Here is an 8315-nt window from a genome sequence, read left to right on the forward strand (position 1 = left end):
TTAATCAGCTGTTCTGGCTCGGGGCCAACTACCATCGCCCCGCTGACCTCCCAGACACCACTGGAGGGAAGTTGGAGGGAAGGTGTCTTCCGGTGTCTGGGGAGTGTCCGGTCCCGAGCCAGAACCAGTCCGCCGCCGTTCGCGGCTCCCCCAAGGAAGCCGGCCGTTCCTCAGGCAAGCCCGCCAGACGTTAACGTGGCAAGCCCGCCGGACAATAATATGGCATGCCCATTGAACATTAATATGGCAAACCCATTGAACATTAATATGGCAAGCACGCCATACGTTAATGAGGCCCCAGTGTCGGTTCCAGCCCCAGTGCCTGCTCCTAGTAAGCGCCTTCCAGAGCGCCCCCTAGTGGCCGCTCCTCATAAGCGCCTTCCAGAGCGCCCCCCGGTGCCGGAGCACCCTGATCTGCCATGGCCTCCCGAGTCCCCGGCTCCGCCATGGCAACCCGGACTGCCTGCTCCGCCATGGCTTCCTGATCCGCCCTGGAGGCTCTCCTTGTCTCTGCCCTGTCCCAGTCCTGCACCAGCCTCCAGGGCGCCCGTCCCCCCTCTCCGATGGTACTGTTACGGCGCGGGACGCGCCGTCCGGAGGGGGGCGATCTGTCACGTGTATGTCAATGTCAACTCTTTGTGCTATGTGTGATTCCCTGAAATAGATAATTAAGCTCCTTCGTTTGGTATTCCTGGTCTCCTCGTTCCTCGCTCCGTGCTCGTCACACTACCACCAGCCGTGACACCCTAATCCTACCCAATACCCTAAACTTAACAACTACCTTAAGAACTACCTTAATGTTCTTTCTAATGTTCACATAACCAAGAAAAAACATTTGGAATGTTCTGAAGACATTCAGAAATAACATTTACTTTCTTAGAACATATTTTTGTTAGCAGGATTATTATGTATTGTTGTAATGTTGCATATATGAAAATGATAATATATGCATTGAAAATATTGCTTATTTTTAGGTATTTTACTTACATTAAACTTTTTGAACATGTATCAAATATATTGTCAGAAGACTGAGAAATACTGCAGTATAATGTTGTTTAACTAAACCGCCCAGTCTGGGTCAGTGGATGGTTTACAGTACAGAGGTTCACAGCGATTTATGCAACTCTCTATTACTTGCAGCATCATTATTTTAGTTCATAAATCCAGTTACTGCCAGCCAGCCTCATTGGCCCTTCATGATGTAAAGTGTGGGTGAGAGTGTGAGTGGAGGAAATAAATGGAGATTCTTCTCTCTCTGACAGGCAGAGGGGTCTGACAGCATTTCCCTGGATTTAAATGAACACAGAACTCTCTGTACTGTCAAGCTATCACCACCTACCATTCATCTTAAGTCCATAACGTCGGTTTACTTGGTCTCCATGGAGAGCTGCCCTCAGCATGCCATTTCTCAGCCTTGGAAAAAACACTATCTACATTGCAATTTTTGGCTTTTGCGTAGTTGAGGTAACCATGGATACTGCAGACATTCTTCATCAAGAGGTAGGAGATTGGTGTTTGATTGTGCATTGTCTGGATTACATTCATTTGAATGTTTTGACCCTTAGAGATCGTTTACTTTATAGATTTTTAGCATCAGGATTTCTCATCACCATCAGCAGTTCAGTTGATATTACTTGAGTAAGAGCAAGATGCCAAAAACATAGCCAAACTCTGGGTGAACAAGAAAAGGACTTTTACCATCACTGACTTTTGGGCAAAAGGATAAGGGATAGGAAACACAATCCCACCCTCTATCCATGTGCCAAGTCACCCTGGCAAGATATTTCACCAAGCATCACCATAGACAGAGGTCGCGTTCATTAAGGGCTGCAGATTCTAACTTTCAGGCTTCAGTAAGCCTTTATGCTTTCAGCAAAGACTCACTGGTGAAACAAATTTCCTGAAAACCACAAATATGAGAGTGATGGATCCAGCTAGCTATATAGCTAACTAGACATAAAAGAGTTCTTACATATGATTAATGTCTGTGAATCAGTTCAAACTGTCTATTGCAATGAAATAATTTAAAACTCTCATTAGATTTTTGTGCATTATATACCACTCAAAAACCACACAGGCATTTTACTGCTTTTTTAAAAATGTTGTACAGTTCTCTGAGGTCCATTTATACTGTTATCAAGATTTTTACACCAAAAACACCATCATTTAGAAGTAATAGGCTATTTTCTGTCCTCCATTTGAATAGTCGTATAGACTCGGTTGTAAATGCCCACTGGTAAACACATAAATATTCAGTACATATCAAACGATCTGTAATAACAGACAAAGCAATAGTAATAAAAACAATTACTCACACTTGTGTGTTGTGACATTACTGTTGGATCCAATATAGTCGGCACAGCATCGTCTTTTAGTTTCAATCTTTCTGAAAATTCAGCATCGAATTGTGCCTTGTTCATAAACGAATCCGTGGTAAAATGTGAACAAAGGACCAAGTTCTTACTTACATGGTCTGGAACTTAGTTAAGAATAAAGTTAATCAAATATAGTTTATCGATTGGTTTCTGCATAGACCTGCGTTTGCCGCTCTTGTTATTTACACTACAGTACATGCGCAAATTGGTGGGCAGGGCTAAACAGGCAGTGATGTAGAAGCAGGCGTTGATCTTCTTCTGTGGAGGTGGTGTTTAGCCACACTGTTACATCATAAAATAGCATATTCCACAAGCTGTCATTTTGGCAGATTGGCTTCAATATAAGCTGTTTTTAGACTAATGAGAAAGTTCTGAGTTCTGAAACTTACAGGATATTTTAATAGTACAATGACCTCTTATATATGTCAAAAGATCAAGGCAATTTTGATTTCTCAGTTCATGACCCCTTTAATGTAATGTTTTAGTAAAAAAAAGTACATTTCAGTAAATATTGCTGTTTATTATTATGTACTGTTATGCATAAATGGAAGTGATTAAATATGATTCTTCATTGTGTTCATTTAATGGTAAACTAAATGAGAATGTTTCTTCTTTGTGTTCAGACAGTGAAAAAAAACATGCCTTGATCATTTTAAATGACATTTTACGGTATTTTACTTGCTGTGCAAAGGCTGCCCAGAAGAAAGGAGTGTAAAAAAAACATGCTAATGAAATGCTGCACAACAAAGTCCCCAGTGAGTCCCTTCATTTTAGCGCAGTACCTAACCTTTACTCAAACACATTCTGCTTTCTGTTGTCCCACTCTAATGCACTTTCCCTTCCTTCTCTTCCATAATGATGTTGCAGATGTAGAAGGAAAAAGTATCACATTTAAATAAAACATGTCATATACAGCATGCTGTTCTCATTCAGCACGGATAGTCAATTAGGTTATTATGTACAGATTTCTAACATCATATGGTGTATAATATAATCTCATATTAGACGTCATGCAGAAAATCATCAGCTGAGAAAAGGAGGAAACTTGTCAGCTCTATTCTTTTTTTACTACCTTCATGCACCTCGCTTTTACACAAGGTAGTCATTAGCAAATGCCCTTGTGATGTCTGCACCCAGCAAGAGCTCCGCTTAAAGAAACAGCTTGTCTTTTACCAAAGTTGCAGCTAGGAATATATTGCATTATAATATATTATAGAGCACAAAAAGCAGAGAATCAAAAGCAGATACATTTTTAAAGTGTATAATGTGTCCATTAAAATAATGCATGTACAATTTTGTTATGTCACTTGAAAATGTTACTGGAACAGGTTAGTGACCTCAACAGGTGGAAATGTGGTTAAAAAGCGTTCTTCATAATCAGAGATAAACAGATCAACAGGCTTGAACATAATGACTCAGCATGAGGAGGATGAAAAATCAATATATGCAAAACCCCTCAAGGCATCACTGGCTGCTCTTCACTAGCGGTACATTATAATTCCAGATCATCTGGATCTTTCTAGCTGTGATTTTGCTTGTACAGCTGTTAGGTGATTAAGTGACTGCTTATGAACGTAGTAAATGGCAGTAATTACTGTTCTTGTCAGAAGGACGGAGCTGCAGTCTGGTTATTAGATCAAACTGTATGTGGACCCTGTATTTTTTGTTAATGAATCATGTTAAGGTTGCTCAATCGTGGGAGTAAATATGACTGAACACTACTTGACTTACATGCATATTTATTGTTATATAAAACAGCATAGCAATCAACTACAATTTTTTTAATTAGTCAGTTTGAGTCAATGACAGGTACAAAATAAAAGTAAAGAAAATCAACAATAGTGTTAAGATTTACTGTTTACATCTTTAGGATTATTTTCAAAAAATGTAAAGGCAAATGATAACAATTTATGATTAAAATTTATTTTTTTGTATATTTAAAAATATAATTGAATGTTAATTAATAAATATCATTATGTTGCATTTTACGACATGAACTCGCCTTGCATTTTCGTAAGAAGATCAAATTATCTGATTTTTAAAGAAATTTATTGACTTGTGTTAAAATTTTCTTGTATTATGTTTTTTTCCCTGCATATTTCTGCATTTTGGTCACACTGCACGATTCTGATTTGGCAGACATAAGTGTTTCAAATATTAATAAGCTGTTAAATGTATTCATTTATTATATTCCTTAAGGCATTTCTCTTCAAGATTTGAATTTCTTTTTTTCATTATAATATCATAAAAAAAGCAAAATAAAAAAAATAGCCAAATAAAATTTAAAGCAGAACTGTTTACCAGGCTCATCATAGAAGAGGTTGAAATCACTGAAAGGCATGAATTGCGTTTTTAAATAAAATAAAAGCACATTATTGACCTAACTATTATATTGGTTTGCCTCATTTGCTGTGGTTAAATGAATCATTCTACCATAAGATATCTTGTTTACTCATAAGGATTATGTATCAGTCAGTTAGAAGCTGTTCAAACGGCCGTCGACTTTGTTTCAAACACTCTAATGGTGTAAACCTGATTGATCCTCTGTAGTACAGGCCTCTTATCAACAAGAGCAGGATTTGCAGCCAGGACATTGATCTTCCTCTTCCTCCTAAGAGTTTCTGGAGCAGCTGAGACACCTGCTAGAATGCGGCTGATGGACGGCCTCTAATGCCTGCGTGCTCCTTGGAAGGAGTTGCATCATTCCTGCCTTGAAAGATCAAAGTCTGTAGCTGAGCTACTCTTCATGGCTCTGTGGCAGGGCCCTGGGTCCTCACACCTTGTGCATTATGGGAATGGCTCCTGTCATGCTGCATCATTTCAAATCCATATGGGAGCAGACAGATGGTGGGCAGGCTAAACCAACAGGAAGCTGGGTTGCCATGCCAATAACAGCGATGAGTTCTCGCTATAAAAGAGAAGGACAGAAGCATAGTAGCCTAGTATTACTGCATGTAAAATGTGAAGAATATTGTGTTAGAGTGCAACAGTCACCGCCCACTTCCTCAGCAACCTTACTTCCATAAATATGTTTCTTCTATTCACTTTCTCCATAGGGATTTAAAAAATATAGTCAGCAAGAGCCTTAAACCAAACCAACCAGCTCTAAGACGAATCATACAAACTTGCATTTAAAGCAAAACAAGTATTTGAAAAAGGACTATGAAGTACTCAAGCCATAATGACTTAATTCAAAAAATGATACAATAGAAAACTACTGATGTATATAAATTTTTATAAGCATACATGCACTTTGTTCCTAAATAAATCAGTGTTTTCGAATCAGTTGAACAAATCTGAGTGGATGGATTTGCAGCCAGGACATTGATCTTCCTCTTCCTCCTAAGAGTTTCTGGAGCAGCTGAGACACCTGCTAGAATGCGGCTGATGGACGGCCTCTAATGCCTGCGTGCTCCTTGGAAGGAGTTGCATCATTCATGCCTTGAAAGATCAAAGTCTGTAGCTGAGCTTCTCTTCATGGCTCTGTGGCAGGGCCCTGGGTCCTCACACCTTGTGCATTATGGGAACGGCTCCTGTCATGCTGCATCATTTCAAATCCATATGGGAGCAGACAGATGGTGGGCAGGCTAAACCAACAGGAAGCTGGGTTGCCATGCCAATAACAGCAATGAGTTCTCGCTATAACAGAGAAGGACAGAGGCATAGCAGCCTACAGTAGGAACAGTGTATTTTATTACTGCATGTGAAATGTATTGCTTTAGAGTTCAACAGTCACCACCCACTTCCTCAGCAACCTTGCATCCATAAATATTTTTCTTCTATTCATTTTCTCCATAGGGATTTAAAAAATAGTCAGCAAGAGCCTTGAACCAAACCAGCAGCTCCAAAATGAATCATACAAACTTGTATTTAAAGCAAAACAAAGTATTTGAAAAATCACTATGAAGTACTCAAGCCATAATCATTTAATTAAAAAAATGATACAATATAAAACTAGTGATGTGTATTAATAATTATAAGCATAAAACGATATACTACTTTTCATTACATGCATTTCATTCCTGAATGAATCAGTGTTTTTGAATCGGTTAAATGATTCAAAGACTCTAAAGGGCTGCGTTTCACTTCACTTTTAGACACACACTTGCAAACTTCCCTAGGCACTTCCCCTCGGGGGAATCCCAGCTGTCATTTTGAGGTGTGTTCCACTTAAGTGAACGAGGGAAGTTTATATGGACAGACTCTCGACTCCTCGATTTTGACCAAGGGAGTCTACTTCATATGCACACTTCGGGATAGTCCATATATGCCACCACAGATCGCATTTAATTTACCCCCACCCCAAACAACTCTATGATATATTAAATATTTTTAAATTTTTTTTACTATATACATATAACACTGCATCAATTCGTAAGCGGAAAAACTTAACTAAACTCCATTGTGGATTCCAAGTGATCAAGGGCTTAAGACTTTCCAGTTCAGCCTATTGCAAGGCTTCCACCAGTACAATGACGTACATCCAAGTGAATGAGATGGAGGGAAGGGCATTAAAAAAAAACAAGTGGAATACAGCCCTGATCGTCACTTGCTTATGTCCTGAATGAATCAGTGTGCTTAAACAAGTCAGCTGAGTGTATCACTCAATGACTCGCTCATAAAGACAATCACTTACCGCCACCTACTGGTGCATGTTGCATACAATGCACATACTGAATGCACAAACACTGACAAGCGGACAAGTGGACAAGCTTTATGGTTAGTGTCGTTCTACTACGGAAGCAAGCCCATCTGATTTTGCAAAGCAGAAGTAAGCAAAAGTAAGACTTCTGATACATTAGCCGCTATAGACGAATAACTAGAAGAATAACAAAGTACAGTAAACAGTAAATTTATTAAAGGGATAGTTCACCCAAAAATGAAAATTCTGTTATTAATTACTCACCCTCATGTCGTTCCAAACCCATAAGACCTTTGTTCATCTTCGGAACACAAATTAAGATATTTTTGATGAAATCCAAGAGCTTTCTGACCCTGCATAGACAGCAATGCAACAACCGGTTTCAAGGCCAAGAAACGTAGTAAGGACATTGTTAAAATAGTCCATGTGACATCAGTTGTTCAACCGTAATTTTACGAAGCTACGAGAATACTTTTTGTGCGCAAAGAAAACAAAAATAATTTTAACCAATGAGGATATAGATGACATACATATAGGATCTTTGGCCAAGAACATGTGTTTATATAAAATGGCCATATGAACAGAAAAACATGGACATATTAGGAATAGACTTTTGCGAAGGATGCTAAACTATCTTCATGGTTTCATCACGAACCTCATTCCTAGCTATCATGTCCTTATTTAGACATTTGAATAAGAAAAGCTAATGTATACATTTGCGCATGCATAGCTCGAATGTGAGTAAGAGACATTAAAACACCATACAAGAGAGAGAGAACAGATAGAGGAGGGAGAGTGAGAGGGAGAGGGAAAGAAAGGAGGGGGAATAAGAGAGAGGGGAAAAAAAGGAGGGGTGAGGCATTCTCAAGACAGAGAGTGTTTTCTAACACTCTCTAACCTAAATTCTGCTTAGTGTTGTGCTTAAGAACACCACTTACCAATAAGCCTGTAAAACACTGGCTTGTTGTTTAAATCAAGTTTACATCCTGATAAACTCATCATAGTCACCTTCAGACTACTAAAAGCCTTTATATCCTCAGTGCCCTTTCCAAACATCTTTCCGGCTATAAGATATGATGAACATGGCAGCCCTTAGCTCAGCAGTCTTGTCTCTGCCAATTCATTTCTCCTGTGCTTTCCAAAAGGTACCTCTTCCACAGACACTGTCATGTGATCTTACTGGTGACACTGTAATGAGGTTGCTATCAGTAGGACAGAACCATAAATTCAACTCGCACAGAAAGAGAAGGCACAGAGAAAGAGGGAGAGAGAGAGAGAGAGAGAGAGAGAGAGAGAGA

This window comes from Sinocyclocheilus rhinocerous, unplaced genomic scaffold, assembly GCF_001515625.1.
Source record: "Sinocyclocheilus rhinocerous isolate Xijiao unplaced genomic scaffold, SAMN03320098_v1.1 scaffold515, whole genome shotgun sequence".
Lineage (NCBI taxonomy): Eukaryota > Metazoa > Chordata > Actinopteri > Cypriniformes > Cyprinidae > Sinocyclocheilus > Sinocyclocheilus rhinocerous.